This window comes from Armigeres subalbatus, chromosome 2 (genome assembly GCF_024139115.2).
Source record: "Armigeres subalbatus isolate Guangzhou_Male chromosome 2, GZ_Asu_2, whole genome shotgun sequence".
Classification (NCBI taxonomy): Eukaryota; Metazoa; Arthropoda; class Insecta; order Diptera; family Culicidae; genus Armigeres; species Armigeres subalbatus.
Window position 1 is genome coordinate 229,064,955 of NC_085140.1, and position 18,081 is coordinate 229,083,035.

Sequence of the window (18,081 nt, forward strand, 5' to 3'; positions counted from 1 at the left end):
ATTCTCACAGTACATGCTTCGGAGTTTCTTTGATTCAAGACCAATAACGATGCCGACCACGTCCTCAATTAGGGTAAGGGGAGGAAAATTAGTTCGACAGTCATTGCTACAAGAGACCGAGGAATCCTCTACATCTCCATGAGCGCACTGGAAAGGAATAGTATGTTTGTTGGGGAGGAAATCTATTGAAAATCGCCTATGGTAATACAAAGACGGAAAAGCAACGCGTGTCTAACGTATTTTCCCGAAGACTGATTCGATATCTTCTTAACTACTTCGCGCCTGTTTCGACCAGATGAAAGCACAATACAGATCGCATGTTTTCTATTATTTTGCATGTTTTTGCATTAATTGATACGCGTTACCGCCATTCTTAAAAAAACATTTTTTTTATCGATTTTGATTTCTTTCCAAGGGACCTTTGGGAAAATAATTATTTTTCAATGATTCCGAAATGCAATTTCCGATCGGGCCAATTTTCAATAACAAACAATGGGACCGTATTCTTCGTCGAATGCAACTGCGAGTAAATTGGGTAACGCTAAGTTCCAAAAAGTGTGTCTACAAAATGTGTACATACACACATATACAGACATCACCTCGGTTTGTCGAACTGAGTTAATCGGTATATAACACTATGGGTCTCCGGGCCTTCTAACAAAAGTTGTTTTTTGGAGTAATTTTATAGCCTTTCGGTACAACTTTGTTGTGCGAGAAAGGAAAAACAGTGAACTACTATGAAGAAACAAAAAAAAACTATGAGAAAGAATTAGGCAATTGTCTAAATATTTGTTCATATCCACATAGGATAAAATAGTGTAAGGAAACGTCACAAAGGCAGAAGGCTGCACTGTAGAAAAAGGTGTGAATGCTGTATAAAACTGAGATGATGTCTTTTTGATAGAGGGATGAAGGCAAACATGCAAACAGACACCCGAAATTATCACTCAGAGACCGACACACTAAACCCACCCAAATAATGGAAGGTTCCTTGAGTTATCTTCTCTTCTAATGCCCTGATCCCAGGGACTATTTTACGCAGACGCATGAATCATGAGCTGTATCAAGTTAGTATATAAAGAAGAAAATATTGTGAATCGTATAAAATACGGCAAACTTCAGTGGGCTGATCACTTAGTGCGAATGACGGAAAACAACATTCAGCAGAGAACCGGATAGGGGGCGGCGACTTCGTGGAGTGCCGAACACGAACACGCTGGGTGCACGCGGTGGAATCGGACCTGGGGACCCTAAACGTTCAGGGACACTGGAGGAACATCGCCTAAGACCGACGATTATGAAGCTCTACAATACGCCAGGCATAGGTGTATCGACGCTGTAGTCAACCAGGTATCCAGGTAGGTATCATGTAATTTATAATTCTCTCGATTTCAAAAAGTGAAAAAATAATTGTGATGAGACGGGTTTGTACTATTCCATTTAATTCCACTACTTCATTGACCTTTGACAGATACGTATTTCGACCTCAACAGTAAGGCCGTCTTCAGTGTCTCGTACTTGACTCGACGAAGTAATAGTATAAATTCGTCTCATGACAAGTAAATACATTCCACTAAAAGCTTAAAATAATGTTGTATGTATGTATGTATGTATGTAGTTAGCCACCATCCTGGCTAGAGTCTTGCTCTGCATGTGGTTCCACTTAACAGTAAGGTCAAATTTCAATATGATTTTGAATTCAACATATTGCTGTATGAAGGGCCAAAAATGGGGGTGGTGGACCTGTAAGCAGAGACACTTACACGAAACCCACGGGAAAATGAGAATCTCCTCCCAGCAGAATGATCCAACAAAAAGAATAATGAAATTTGCAATACTTGTCAAGTTTTCCACGGGATGGTTTGTTTGAAGAAGGGCGCGTCAACTGGTTAACAACTGTTGGAGATAAAAGTAATAGACGCGAACGACTAATAACGACTAATATTCCTTCCATGACTCCGATTGGCTACCACTTCATTGTCCAGTTGTAACTTCATTGATGCCCTGATGCACCCTCCCAACCCCTGCATATTTACAGTCAAATATATAGTATGTAAAGGAAATTTAATATGTAAATATATAATATGTAAAGGAAATTTAAGCATGTGTAGAGTAGATAATATATGAAATAGTGATCTGATAGAGAATCCTTTGAAGCTTCGGTGCTCCAATACCTGCTCTGAAACATTAATTTCATTGTTAAATTATTCTATAAATAAATGCCTCCTGTAAGCACAACTTAATACGGTGATGTTTCAGTTGAAGAATCATTGGTTCTCGGGCCTGTATTGGAAAAATGATCCGTAATGGCATAAGCGTCATTGAAAAAAATAATATACATATATACAATATATAATATAGCAAATGTAATGAAACATAATATGAAACATATCCATGATAAGCAATGTGATGCAGAAGCAATGGAATCGCCAATAAAACACATAACTGAAAAGCAGGTCAAGTTCCAGTTGGTATACAGTATCATTGAAGAAGAAATTAAAAATATATAAATATGGAAATATTGAAACATAATATTTAAATCATGTTAGGAGATGAGCTAAAAACATAGTTTCATAAATAATACAGTGTCTAAAATGATCGATTTACCAATCTAATAATTGCATATCGTTTTTATCGTCGTTTTTATTTTGACTATGTCAATTTTGTTCAAAATTATAATTTCAGTTAAAATGCTAAAAAAAAACGTGAAAATATAATTATTTAATAGATGACATAAACATTATTAATTATTTTATAATTATGTGTATGTATGCAGTAAGCCACCATCCTGGCTCGTCTTGTTCAGCGTGCTGTTTGATTCAACGTTGTATTCTAGTTCAATTCTGTTATATCAAGTACACCTTTTTGGTGTTTTTTATTCAGATTGAAGTATACAACTGTGCTTTCACCGCAGTGATACTTAACACCCGCGTAATATAACCTTCCTTCAATAATAAGTAAAATCCAGCAGACCAACTCTACAGTTCGCAACATTGTTTGTAACGCCTTCATTCGCCATTGCCCAGCTTTGTAGAGCAATATATATTTATAAATGAATTTAGAATAACAAACATTATAAAAATAATTTTAAAGGAAATACATTGTTATCAAAATGGTATGAAAAATTCAGGAATAAGGGGTAATTCAAAAAAGATGTCATACGTTTTAGGGGGGTGAGGGGGTCTAAGGTTTTGTGACAGTGCATATACTAGGTATACAAAAAAGCGTGACAGAGGGGGGAAAGTAGTGGACATCATATTTGAATCGCCCCTAAAATTATCATTTAGCAGGTGCAGCTTCCTGTTCATTATATTTTTTTCATGGAAAATCTATTTGAAACCTGAAAATCTATATGTATTTAACTTATTATGAGATTTCTTCATTGGTGTGATCAAATAGCAATTCAAAAATAGTAGATAAAATGTCTGCAAATGATATAATCTATCCCTGGATTGCTAATTAGGAGATGATGAGTTGGGTTCTCAATCCTGTCCAGTATGTTTTCAGGTTGGAAATAATCATTCTCTCTGAGCACGGTCTGTCATTATATCCACCAGGTGAAATATAAGCATATAAAATGACAGGTACACTGTCATCAGTTAAAAACCGGTTTTATGTGTATAGGAAAACAAGCAAGGGCATCCTAGAATTGCGTTTGGCAAAAGTGTATATAATTATGAGCAGGTTTGAATTAATAAATATAATAAAATAATGAGAATGTTTTTATAATAAATGTAGCGGATATACTGAATTCTACAATTACAACGAATATGAAATAAATATAATGAGAACAATTAGATATCCACTTAAAACTTTTGACGAGTAATACTTCCAAATTTTCATATTGAAAGTGACGAAGTTAAGCACTTATTGGGTTTTATTAACTAAATAGTATACAATCGTTTATGTAGCAGTGATACGAGGAGCATGATTTTTGCATGTATGCTCAACTTCTTGGCTTTGTCGATTGCAATAATTTTACGGTACGTAGGGGAGGAAATTCGGTTGTGGGCACCCTTTTGTGTTTGGTCCATAACTTTGGCCCTGGTTGATCTTATGTCGACATTTGCATAGCAATCGAAAGCTTAACTTATAACCTTACTACTAGCAAGGAAATTAATATGATTTCATCGATTTAGAAAAAAATATTGACAATTTAGAAAATTTGACATTTTTGGACATTTTCATTTCGTGGTTCGGTTGTGGGCACCCTTGAAAACTTAGCTAAAAATAAAGAAGCATGAATAAAACCACCCAGATTTAAAGACAAGGAATAGTTTATTCATTCTAAAAGCCAGGAGACGCTAAAAAAAACTCAAATCAATTCACCTAGCAGTGATGATGCCTCCCTCGGTGCATTAAGGAGGATGTTGAAAAAAATCACATAAGAAAGGTCTAAATAGCACTTTAGGTAAATGGGTTTTAATTTTTCATTGATTTACGTTTTATTGGTATGCATCGCAGTCAAAACAATCCTGATTAATCACCCTAGCGGCAATAGTGCCTTCTCGTTCATTTCAAAAAATAATATTTTGGCCATAAATTTTGATCCCATAGTCCGATCTGACCAATTTTCAATAGGATAAAAATGAGGGTGCCCATAACCGAACCAATAAAGGTGCCCACAACCGAATTTCGCAGCCTTTTTGGAACGAGAAGAAAAAAAAATTCGCGCTAAAATTTTGATGGCAATCGACATTGGGCCTCAAAATAGATTAAATTTACTGTGTAAATACGCATTAGAACTCACTTTTTGAATTAAATCCTTTAATTTATGACACTTTGAAAAAGGCCGTGGCGATTTAGATTCTCGGCCCAGTCCAGGATGTTTTCGGGTGGGAAACATTCTTGACTCCCTGGGCATAGTGTATCCATTGTACTTGCCAAACTTGTTGAAACTCAAAAGTTTCAATAGTACTGGCAAATTGGTGGAGAGCTTGCGAATCGATTAATATATAAATCTTTAAAATCCATTGAAAGATAAAGGACCTATTAATGTTACAAATCTTACATGATTTCGCGACGGTCCCCAATTTTGAAATTAGACGTAGTTCACGTCAAAAGTAGGCCAAGTTCCAGTTAAAATGTAGTGCCATAGAAGAAAAAGAAGAAAAATATATCAATATATCTGAGCTTTCCAAGCACTTAAATGAAAAGAAGTTAACATTGTAGGATACATGTAATAATAAAATTACTCTGCTGCTAAGTAAAACAGAAAGAGTGAACTGTCTTGGAGTCTTTCAAAAGAAAAAAAAATCTACCTCCAATTTAAGCTCCTAGCGACAGGTTCATGTCTATATTTAAAAATTTAAAATGGAACTGATTTGTATATTGATTTCGTTGGATATAAATATCCAATACCCCCCAAAATCTTATGTTTCCTAAAATAAATTATCGTGCAAAAATATACTTTCCTAGAAGTATCCATTACGTTTATAAAAATATTATAAGGATACGCAATTAGTAATGGGTACAGAAACGCAAACCTATATCCGGTGAAAACGTCATTGCCATGTCTTCTTGTTTCCCATTGACTTGCTCTTCACCCTGCTCTGGTAAATAATCGCAATTTAGATGTCTCCTTGCTGCAGCTCCTATCATGATATTGTGTTTTATTCCTTTGATCAGAGGTTTCCAAGCTGAGAATTACTATGCACATATGGCATAAGTATTTTTCTAGCGAGAAGAAAATGGTAGAGAATGCAATAAATTGAAGTACACCCGATTCTTTTTTTACACGGGGAATGCGTTCCGTGTAAAAAAAGTTTTCAGTTCAAAATTTGAAAATCCGTGTAAAAAAAGTTTTATGATTTTTCAACGAATCATGCAAAATGGAGCAACTTTGCAAAAAAATTGCATGGGATTTTTTTTACATGGCCGTGTAAAAAAAATCCATGTAAAAACAGAATCGGAGAATGTATAGCTAAGAAAATGATTCATTCAAAGATTAATTGAGCATTGTTCAGAAAACGAGCAATTCAGTGTGACTTTTAACCTCCTGGATCGATTTGAACCAAATACACCAAGTACACATATCAACTTTAAGGAGACGATTATATGGAAGGGTAATTTTGGAAAGGAGTAAGGAGGGATGGGTATTTTTTTAAAAATGGGTAATTCAGTGTAGCTTCTCAACCCTTGGGCCGATTTCAACCAAATCAACAAACATTTTTTATCCTGATGGGAAGATTATAGAGGGGGTGGCAGAGTCATCAAGAAATGAGGGAGGGTGTGAAGGAGAGGCACTGTTCAGAAAACTAACAATTGAGTGTAGCTTATGAACCCGTGGACCGATTTCACCAAAATTGGTGCACCTATTCTTTATCCCGAAAAAATAATGAAAATAAGAGAAGAAAGAAAGATAAATGAAGAAGTTAGAATGGGGACAGAAGATAGCAATAAAGATGATGGACAGAGGGATGAAGAGGAAGCCTATGTAATATTCAACCCGAGAGTTGCGTGTTTCAACCAACTGTAGTATTAACGTTTGCCGTATTCGGCTAAATGGCATAACACCAAAAAGGACACAAAGACTATCTGCCTATTTGCGTTTGGTGGTGCAATTAGACATTTTAATAGCATAAATTACTTTTCAATCCCGGGCAAAGCCGGGTACATAAAGCTAGTAATAAAATAACAATGAAACATATGGGAGCACAATTGCAAAATTTGGTACACTAATGTACTTTATTACTTTCTTTGCCAATATTTTTCCCTAAAACTTTTGATCGCGTAGTGCACGAATTGCAGCGCTGTAAGTTTACTACAATCTTTAGTAGTTTATTAGTCTATTAGTTGCAAATTATTCTTAATAAGCGCTAATGAAAGCATTGGTGTTAATTTATATCAAGTACCTACATATTCAGCAAAAACTACTTCAAGGCTACACAGTATACCATACTATACAGTATACTATAGTCAAACATATGGGAACTCACTAGATTTTGAAAAAAAAAGAGACTGAGTCGTTCACCACATGCATTTAATAAATTTTCCCTTCACTTCAAATGCCCCAAACATCATGTCTAACCAGTTCATTTATTTGTAAAACAGCATATCCGTTTTGATCCTTTCGGGTGATGGAGAGAACCTCTGGAATGGGTGTTGCTGGCGCTTGCAGAAATCAAATTCGGGTGGAATGGAGTAGATTTACGATTACTATCCTCCCCCAACAAGCGACGCGATGCTCAATTCAGTTCTACTCGTGATTTCAGACTGTGTGCATCTTCTCACTACGACGAGCAACTTGAATAGCACCCTCGCTATCTTATTATCGGGGAAGGCGTGAATTTTGTAATCGTCCGTCGAATACGGGTATTATAGAGAAGAATAAAAAAGTGATTTTACTATTATTGCATAGTCAATATACGCACAGGTTGCTGTCAATTGTCATCAAAGACATAAAGTGTTGTACTTAACAGTAATAGTCCTGAACTTTAGTGCAAATATTGATACTTCGTTACTGAGAGTATTAAACACGAGAAACCATAGACGAAGTGTAAATCAGTCAGCTCTAGTCAAACACATTTTCCCTACACAATAAAATATATTATAGTGCAAATAAAATAAAACCACGAATGCCAACCTAGATTGTTTACGTAGTTACATAGCGATAAATCAAGTGACGAAGGATATGCGGTGCTAGATCAAAATTTACTTAGAATATAATAAAACCTCAAAAGCGGAAATGCCAATAGCGGATATATACGTGATAAATCCTGTCCCCAATGCATTAACTTCATCAAACGTGGATGGTGTAGAACGACTTTGCGTTGTCAAAGGTCCAACATCCTATGTTTAGCATCAGTTAATAACCACCACGAATCTGTCTATATTTTGGTGCGTTCGAATATACTGATATCTACGGCGTATCACATGAAATTAGATCATCGATTATTATCACTTGTTGAGTACTGAATGTAACAACAGGTATCTATAAAAGCCACCGTGTTGACTTTAACTCGGGGAACGTTTATGCGTGCCGTGTGTGTTTACTTTATCAATATTTTCACTACCTTACAGAGATGAAGTTCTTGTGTGCTTGTAGATATGAGAAAAAATCCTTAATTTTTTAAAAATAATCTATTGTCACGCATTTCTTTACGAACATATTTTTATTTGTTTAAAAACTGTGAATTTTAAAGACGTACAGCACAGGTGTCAAGTATGAAGAAAAAAGTTCATTGAATAAAAATCGGCATTGCTTACAAGCTGCATTAGCCCAAAATATGACCGTATATTAAATGTGAGCTCAATTGGTCATAGTTTAGGGGGGCTTCCAATCGATGGAAGTTTGAACATTTTTACCCATAAAAAATGCTACAGAAGCCCCCTGCAAGTACCAGTACCAGTACCAACTAATAGTACCATTCTTGTCCATATAATTTATCAAACAAAATTTGCAGTGTTTGTTTCTTTTTTCCGGAAACCGAAGAGCATACCTCAAATCTTCAAAGTGGACCAAAAGAACATATACATTAGGATCATTCTTAGGGAATTGCGATAGACTATTTATTGAATGTGAAATATTCCTAGCGGAATGAAGCGCGGCTATAAAGACAATGCTGAAAGTGGCAGGATTCGATTCCCGGAGAATATCCGATGAAATATGATAATATATGAACTTTTATCTCGACAGGAGCCTTCCTTATCCGTGCGTTGAAATGCGCGGCTACAGAGCAAGACCATGCTGAAGGTGACTAGGTTCAATTGCCGGTCCGGTCTAGAAAATTTTCTGGGTGGAAATTGTCTTGACTTCCCTGCACAAAAAGTATCATCGTGTTAGCCTTATTATACATATATAAATGAAAAAATGGTAGCTTGGCTTAGAAACCTCGCAGTTAACCGTGGAAGCGCTATATGAACACTAAACTGAAATGAAGCAATGTTCTAGTGAGGAATGTAAAGCCAATTAGAAGAAAAGAAGAATCTCGATATTTTTGGGGGTTTTCTTGGCATGCAATCTTAATTCCAAAGTTAAACACGGTTGTTTTACTGCTGTCAACGGCAGTAGGCAAAATCCTTTTTGGACTATAGAATTAAGAATGCATTCCAAGAATCCCAGACCACCACCTATATTTTTTTATGAAACACCTTAGGAATTGATTCAATCAGCTATAAAAAAATCGTTCAGATATATCAATTCCATCGGAAGTTGCTCCAGTAATTCTTTTAAAAAGTCCACAAAGAATTTCTTCGGTAATTTCTCCTAGAATCGCTTTGAAATTTACCTCTGGAGTTTCTCTGTAACTACCTTTACGAATTCCTTCGGAAATTTCATCAAAAAATTCATTCTTATGATCATCCAGTTATTCCATCGAAAAATCTATTCCCTCTGAAATATCTCCACTATTCGCTTCGCAACCTTCTTCAGTAATTCCTTCCAAAATTCTACGACGATATTTCACGAAATTTAATTTCCCTAGAAATTTCCGATCGAATTCCTCAAAGACTTTCTGAAGGAACTCGTGAGGAAACATTCTTGAATATATCTTGACATTCCTCCAAGAATTACTTTGGGATTTCCTCTAGGATTTTTTTTTTCGAACATCCTCCGGAAATTACTTCGGAGGTAGATCCAGTAATTCCTTTAGAAATGTCTCAAAGATTTCGGAAATTTCTTCAGAAATTCTTTCTGAAAGCTCTTAGAAATTCCTTCAGGAATTATCTCGGGAATTCCTTTGCAATTTTTTTTAGGAATTTCTTTAGCATTAGCGTTGAGGATTTCGCACAAATTCGTAGGTGGTACAAGCCAAGACAATTGTATGTGAGTAGCATCACTTTCATCCGTTACCACAGATATTGATTTGGGACTAATCACTATCTCTTAGATGGAAGCAATGCACTCTCCAATAGTAGAGATCTGTCCTGGCCACGTCCTTGCGAATGCTGAGGAAGGGGAAGGATGGTTAGTTGGACACCTACTTAAGAAAGATGCAGGGAACTCTACGACCTCTCATAGGTGCCACGGAAGTTTTTTTTTTTGATTGTGTGGGAGGTTATAACAGTAGGAATCGTTTTGGTAGAACGTGAAACACAGAAAGAACTAAGATAGAAATACAAAGTAGGAAAACGAAGAGCCTGGAAATGGACCCATGACCTCCTGCTTATAAGGCAAAAGCGTTAGCCATTAGACCATCGAGCACGTCTCGATTTTTTTTTAGGAATTTCTTCATTTTTTTTCGGAAATTCCTTTTGGACTTTCGTTGTAAATTTAATCGGACATTCCTTCAGGAATTCTTTTGGAAATGTCTTTAAAATTCCTTTGAAAATTCCTTCGGAAATACTTATGAAACATCCTTCGGAAATTTATATAGCAATACTTACCGAAATTGTTTTAGGAACACCTTCCTAATTCTTCAATAAATTTCTATTTCATTCTTACATAATCTTGGGAAAGAATTCTTATGGATATTTCCGGAATAATTTCTGATGGAATTTCGAAAGGAATTTTATATGGTATTACTAAAAAAATCTGATGGATTTCCTAGATAAAGGGTTTTTTGGAAAAAATGTTCAAGACCAGAAATGTCGAAAGGAATTTCTGGCGAAATTTTGGGAGCGTTCTCTGGATAAATTTTCGAGGAGTTCCTGGAAAAATTTCCAAAAGAAACTTTGAAGGGAATTCTTTCGGAAATTTTTCCAAGATTTATTCAAATTTGCGGAAAATCAATTTGATGGGTCATGTGCCCCATCGTGGACCTGTTTAACTCTGCCAGTGTATATTTTATATCTAAAATACTATCTCACATATTTACTTAACAAAATTCACCTAACATCTAGAAGGGTTTTATCTCATCTAACCACAACCTAACAAACAATGCAGGTTTAAAAGGCAAGTTTTTAAGGTGAAATAGCCTATTTTTAACTAAATAAGCTCTTTATCAGCTTTCAAGGTTTGTTGGGAAGTCACTAGCGAATAACAATTGATGTGGTTATTAGCAATTCTCAAAATCTTTCTTTTTTAACGAAGGGCACCATAAAACTTTCTCAATACTATCTGGTTTTAGAATTTCCAATTTAATTCTTCAATAAATTTCTATTTCTTTCTTACATCATCTTGGGGAAGAATTCTTATGGAAATTTCCGGAATAATTTCTGCTGGAGTTCCGAGAAGAATTTTATATGGTTTTACTAAAACAAATCTGAAGGATCTCCTAGAGAATGGTTTGGACCAGAAATGACGAAAGGAATCACTGGCATTTTTTTAATGCTCCTGAAGGAGTGCCTGATAGAATTTTGCGAGCGTCCTCTGGATAAACTTTCAAGGAAATTCCTAAAAGCATTTCCAAAGAAAAATTTGAAGGGAATTCTTTCGAAAATTTTTGCAAGATTTATTAAAATTTACGGAAAATCAATTTGGTGGTTCATGTGCCCCATCGTGGGTCTGTTTAACTCCGTCAGTGAATATTATATATCTAAAATACTATCTTTAAAATTTGCTTAACAAAATTCGCCTAACATATACAGTAGGGTGGTTCAAAAAATCGATTTTGCTCCACAGTGCTCATCTGATTCTTTACCATGTTCTGAGTGTCCTCTGAAAATTTGAGCTCATTTGTATTAAAACTGATTTAGCACAAGCCGTTTCAAGTTTGCATGCAAATTAGTATGGGGAAATTTATTTTTTCATTATACTGTCAATGACGTTTCCCCATTAAGCGCAGGTTAAAAGAAAACCTACATAGCTAAAAGGGATACTCAACAGCTTTCACCCAACGAAAACCGCATGTTGATTAATCGTCCCAATAATTAGTAATCGATTTTAAGACAGGTTGCGAATCTTTAGTCATGACTTCTTTGAGGGCATCACTGAAATGTGCAGTGCAACATAGTAGCCTGAATTTGTGTCTGCTATCTTTCGCGCCACGAGCAGCAATGTTGCCTGTTGATGAGTTATGCAATTAGCTCCAGAAAACCACGGTATAGATTAAATTCGATTACTAATTATTGGAACGATTAATTGAGATGCGGTTTTCACTGAGTGAAAGCTGTTGAGTATTCCTTTTAGCTATGTAAGTTTTCTTTTACCATGCGCTTGATGGGGAAGCGTCATTAACAGTATAATGAAAAAATAAATTTCCCCATACTAATTTGCATGCAAACTTGAAACGGCTTGTGCTAAATCAGTTTTAATCCAAATGAGCTCAAATTTTCAGAGGACACTCAGAACATGGTAAAGAATCAGATGAGCACTGTGGAGCAAAATCGATTTTTTGAACCATCCTAATATACAGGGTGTCTACTCATCTGTAAAAACACAATTCCCTGATTTTTTCAGGTTTTTTCCAGGTGTTTTACATTAATTACCAGGCAAAAACAAACGTGCCACATATAGATTTTAGAAACAAAATAATCAATTAAAAAAAGTAAATGCGAAAAATATTATTTTAAAGAATATTTTGGTGGCTTCACAAAAACAATGTTGTAAATTACTTAAGAAATTCCTCCAGGAATTCCATCACAAGTTCACCCAGAAATTGCTTCAGCTATTCAATCAAAATTCCTTCAGGAATCACATAGGAAATTCCTCCAGGTATTCATTTGAAAATCTCTCCATAGATTCCATCGGGAAATCCCCCGGATTTTAAGAATTGCTTCAGAACTTACTCCAGGATTTAATTTGAAAATTTCTTTAGAAAACATCTCAACGAATTGTTTAAGAAATTCCTTTAGAGATGCATTTAGCGATTCCTTTACAATTTTTTTAATTCCTTTAGGTGTTTGATCGAAAATGTCTTGTGAAAATCCTTCGGAAATACCTTTATAAAATACTTTGCAGATTTTAAACTTTTTGCCTTTCTCGTACAACAAAGTTGTACCAGAAAGGCTTTCATTTCACTCCCAAAACGTACTTTTTATAGAGCGCTTGTAGACCCATAGTATTATATACCATTCGATTCAGCTCGACAAACTGAGCAAATGTCTGTCTGTCCGTGTGTGTGTCCGTGTGTGTGTGTGCGTATGTGTGTGCACATTGAAACATTAGCCAATTTTTCTAGTACTAAACCTGAATCGATTTTGCTACAACAAGTTGCATTCGATGGGGAATGTTTTCTTCTTGTTCACTATTTAGTTTCATAGTGATGGCACTTCTCAAAAAATAGTAAATATTCAAAGAGTTATGAGACATCATTATTTCGTAACAAATAAGCTATCGATTTTCTAGGTTATGTTCTCCCAAGACACAATTTATTCGAAACCGGTACACTGACAGCATACAATACACAGCTTACACGGAAGAAAAAACTTCACAAAGAAACATAGAAACCCATTAATGAGTTAAAAAGTACCTATTTTAAGATTTCATGTATACACTGAAAATTCTCGTTTATTTTTTCAAAATGACCTAAGAAACATATTTTCATGAATGAATTTTAATATTGCGATCAACAGACCAATATGATAGCTTTTGATTGCAGTACACAAATTAATTCATGAAAAAAAGGTGACATATGTTCTTTTTAAAAGTTAAGCGTCATTTCTGCCATTTCTTTCCCCAATGGGCCGATGTGAGCAGTGAGAAGTGAAAAGTGAGACGTGAGAAGTGCGAAGTGAGGAGTGAAAAGTAAGAATAAGTAAGAAATGATGATCCGAAATGAAAACAAAAATGTTTTTCCAAATTTAATCTAGACTATCCTTTGAAAAGAGCTGAATTATTTTTGCTAATATTTTCAAATGGATATAATAGAAAAACGACGCATCCCACAAAAAAGTGTTGTATGGGTGACCATCGCAAAATCAGTCAAACTTTCTAGTGAAAATATCGGAAACAATCCAAATTGAGCCCTACACTAAAAAAAATCAGTTTAAAAATTTTAAAGTCGATTTGCGAAAAAACGCCCTTTTTTATTTAAATGAAATTTTGTCTCAAGATAGGTGATTATGTTCCCTACCAACCGTCCATACATCGCAAGCTGGGCACTCTTAAGGAAAAAAGTTTTTCTAACAAAAACTTTTTCTTGTCGGAATTATTTTCAGTGTATTTTCATCTGAAATTAAACCAATGAAAGCCATCGTTATAGAACCCCAAGCAAATCTATTTTTATGATACATTGTCTAATTTAGTCACTAAATATAGTTTGTTTTTAAATTAAGAGTAATATTAAGAAGGGGTTTATATCTTCAAAAAAAATATTATATTCCATTATTAGCTTCTTTAGTTGCGACTAGCCACCCTATAACCAGAGACCGGCGTAGTGAAAAACTGTCGAAATGGCAACGTATGAAAATGCATGAAATCATGACAATGATACTGGCAGCACTTGAACTTTTTGCTTGCTTCTTATGGAAGCAAAAAGTAAACAAGTCGAAATGGAACCACTTTTGACGGTTCGATTGGAACCAAGATGGCGTCTTCGCCGATCTCTTATTCTAGTATTTCTAGTTGCGACCAGTTACGACCAAAACATTGTACTCTGCCTGACTGTACATGAATACTTAATATGAGTATATTATGTATACATATGTTAAATCCACCCCTTAAAGACACTGAAAAAATCAATTCCGTCAAGAAAAAGTTTTTGTTAGAATTTTTTTCCCTTTAAAGTGCCCAGCTTGCGATGTATGGACGGTTGGTAGGGAACATAATCACCTATCTTGAGACAAAATTTCGTCCAAATCGAAAAGAGCGTTTTTTTGCAAATTGACTTTTAATTTTTTAAATCGATTTTCTTTAGTGTAGGGTTCAATTTTGAGTTTTTCAAAAAGTTTTATTAGAAAGTTTGACTGATTTTGCGATAGTCACCCATACAACACTTTTTTGTAGGAAGGGTCGTTTTTCGATTATATCCATTTGAATCAGTAAAAACAAGTTTGACCCTTTTCAAAAGATAGTCTGAATTATAGATAGTAGAATCTATAGATGAGCGAAAGCATGGCTGAGTCGATTTTTTTGCCCGTGCACACGCGCATATGACGTCACAGCCCTTAACGTTTCCATTGAAATCGTGACGTCATGCTCGTTTGGAGACACGTTTGACAGTTCGTTTGGAGACAGAGGATTTATCTTCGCTCATCTATATATTCCACTATCTATAGTCTGAATCAAATTTGAAAAAACTAAGTCAAGACAAAATTTTCAAAATGACTTATCTGCTTTTGTAAACAAAGATTCAAACGACGATTTGACGAATCTGATAGAACTCCCACGCAAACCAACACCATTAATTGGTAGGTGAAGGTTTCCGCTACCTGTTGATGGTGTTGGCAGGGGACTGAAGAGGAAACTAATACGCCTACCCACCATTCGTTCAATATGGCGTACAATGTTTTTGTTTTATTTTCGCTGATTTCATATGATAACAAAGATTCGGAAGTATCAACGGGCTTCTTTTCGACATAAGAAAGCCATACAAACACTAAAGGCTCGATATACCTCAACCAATTTCAAGTTTTCGCCAGGGAAAGTTAATTGCCGACAATTAGCACTAACTGCGTACGAACCAATTACCCACAATGAGCAGCTGAATTCGGGTATACCACCCAGAAACTGGGTACCAAAAACAGAAGAACCAAAAACGATGTTGGGTAGAGTGCCATTGTACCGCGGATGACAGGCGTTTCACCATCCTGGGTGTTGGTTTGCGTGGGCGAGCTATCAGATTCGTCAAATCGTCGTTTGAATCTTTGTTTAAAAAAGCAGATAAGTCGTTTTGAAAATTTTGTCTTGAAGTATGCACTTTTCTTTTAACTGCACTTCTTAAATATTGACCAATAAATTTACAAAAAGTCAACTTAAACAATCAGAACACTTGCAAGTTCCCAAAAAGTTCTATTTTGGCTTTACGCATTTTATTACATTTCCCGCTTAACTTTTCAAAAGGACCTAAGTAAATTTTTTTCATGAATTCTCGCTTAACTTTTCAAAAGGACGTAAGTAACATTTTTTTTCATGAATTAATTTGAATACTGCAATCAATAGCTTTCATGTTGTTCTGTTGATTGCAGTACTCAAATTAATTCATGAAAAAAATGTTACTTAGGTACTTTTGACAAATTATGCGAGATCTATAGTACAGCAGAAAGTCCATTGCTGATAAACGTTCATTTCGAACAATACACCGCAGATTGCTGGTTAATTTTTTTTTGACATATACTCTGTCTCGCTCAAACCAACAGCGAATAATCTAGCGACTACTTTAACGAACTATTTAAGGAACAGCTACTTTAACCGACCGTTTTCATTTAGCAAGTACGGTGTTGAACATAATCTGGAGATTAAAATAATTAAAGTGTTATAAAGTTTAAAAAAAAAACTTAGCAAGTAACCGCACAATATTGAGTAAAACAAATGAAGGGTGTAGCATTTCTGCATGCGGTGAATGAATTTCGCACCGTGTATATAACTGACAGCATGAATGTTTGTGTTGCTTCTTTCGTGCTTTATTGATGATGCTAACCTCTCAAGCAAAGTTTTCCAAAGCTTCAAATGTGGAACACGAAAACTAATGGACGAACACACACGCGCTAGAGACCCGAAGCCGATGACTTCATCCGCTCGCATAAACACAGCTGTAAAAGTTTCATCGTTGGAAATAAAAATCGCATACCTACGTACATGCTTTCTCGTGCGCTCGTTACGTTTGCTGCCATTTTGTTTCATGCTTTGGAAGGAAAGAAGAGGCGTGCAGTTAGCCACTGCTTTTTGGTTTGGGTGGTTTGGTTGGTTTGGGTGGAATGATGATGTAGTTTGGGCATATGGGTGATTTCATACACCTCTTTATTTCCATATTATGCGGCTTTTTTCATTTATATTTATGTGAATTGTTGGTTTCATTTTCACAAATGTACTTGTACAATTATTACACAAAGGGATGCAAAATCAATGTATGACATACAACTAGTATTATTGAACTTTAATACTACATTGGTGAAAAAACACTACGTGGGAATCAGGAAAGTTGGAAACATATCGAATTTTAAACCATATGTATTTTTCAAAACGCGCCGTTGCGCTAATCATTGTATTTACTATCGCTAATCATTGTACTATCGCACGATTGCATATTTGTAACATATGCATTTTTTCCTTTCTCGTACAACAAAGTTGTACCGAAAGGCTATATGATTGCTAAAAAAAACTTGATAGAAGGCCCGGAGACCCATAGTGTTATATACCGATCGACTCAGCTCGACAAACTGAGGTGACGTCTGTTTTTTTGTGTATGTGTACAAATTTTGTAGGCACACTTTTTAGAACTTAGAATTATCCGATTTACTCGCAACAAGTTGCGGGGAATTGTTTGCTATTGGAAATGGGCCTGATCATTGCTTTTCGGAATTATTGAAAAATCATTGTTTTTCCCCAAAGGTCCCCGTTGAAAATTCAAATAACAATTTTTTTTGAATGGTGGCAAGGCAAAAATATTAAAAATGATCGAAAAAATGTGATCTATTCCCCCAAAGAGCTTTTTTGACCTTTCTAATGTGATTTTTTCAATATATTTTATAATGCACGAGAAAGGCATCATCACTGCTAGGTGGATTAATCAGGGTTTTTTTAAAGAAACTTAAGAAAACTTTATAAGGAAATGTTCCGGAATTATGTTTGGGAATTTCTTCAGGAAATCCTTCAGAACTTCTTACGAAAACTCCTTCAGGAAATGTGTTGATGCAAAAATATGAGATTGCTGGGTCCATGACGTTAGGCATAGGGACGTTAGGCAAATACCTTCTTTATGTCGCGGGCTGTTTTTGGGGCATTTTATGCTTAACATCCTTTATCCCTAACGTACTCATGCCTATCGTCCTTATACCTGTTCGCTTGAGTTTGTTCTAGTTTGTGACCAACATCTAGTTTGCTTGGACCTAGCAGCCAAGGTACCGGTACTATAAGTGTCAAACGGCCAAGTTATAGCCTATTTAGATTACGCCATTTATGATCATAAATATCATGATAAAGAACAACCTGATGCCATCCCCACACATTAAATTTAATTTCTCCGCTTTAACACGATATTCTTTACGATAAATAATCTAATCGTGATCTGAATAGGCTATTAAGCTTATTGAAGCATATTTTGGCAGAATAATTTCAATGGTTTCAGCGCCACTAGCGTTCTATTACTGCTTTACTGGAAA

The 18,081-nt window shown here is 35.4% G+C and overlaps 2 protein-coding genes across 10 annotated transcripts in view; one reads left to right on the forward strand and one right to left on the reverse strand.

Annotated features, from left to right (window-relative positions):
* Positions 1–18,081, reverse strand: part of LOC134211844 (alpha-1,3-mannosyl-glycoprotein 4-beta-N-acetylglucosaminyltransferase B) — a 104,827-nt gene that overhangs the window by 54,169 nt on the left and 32,577 nt on the right. The window lies entirely within an intron of this gene.
* The window catches only part of LOC134211842 (probable 3',5'-cyclic phosphodiesterase pde-5), a 63,205-nt gene that overhangs the window by 13,942 nt on the left and 31,182 nt on the right, over positions 1–18,081 (forward strand). Inside the window, exon 1 of one of the 9 annotated variants that reach the window (XM_062689144.1) lies at positions 7,188–7,314. The exons of 2 other annotated variants lie outside the window; for them this stretch is intronic. The gene's annotated coding sequence lies outside the window, so the exon portion shown is untranslated. Of the gene's footprint in view, positions 1–7,187; positions 7,376–18,081 lie in introns of those variants that run through there. 6 more of the 9 variants (XM_062689147.1, XM_062689143.1, XM_062689145.1 and 3 more) reach the window with 6 other exon arrangements.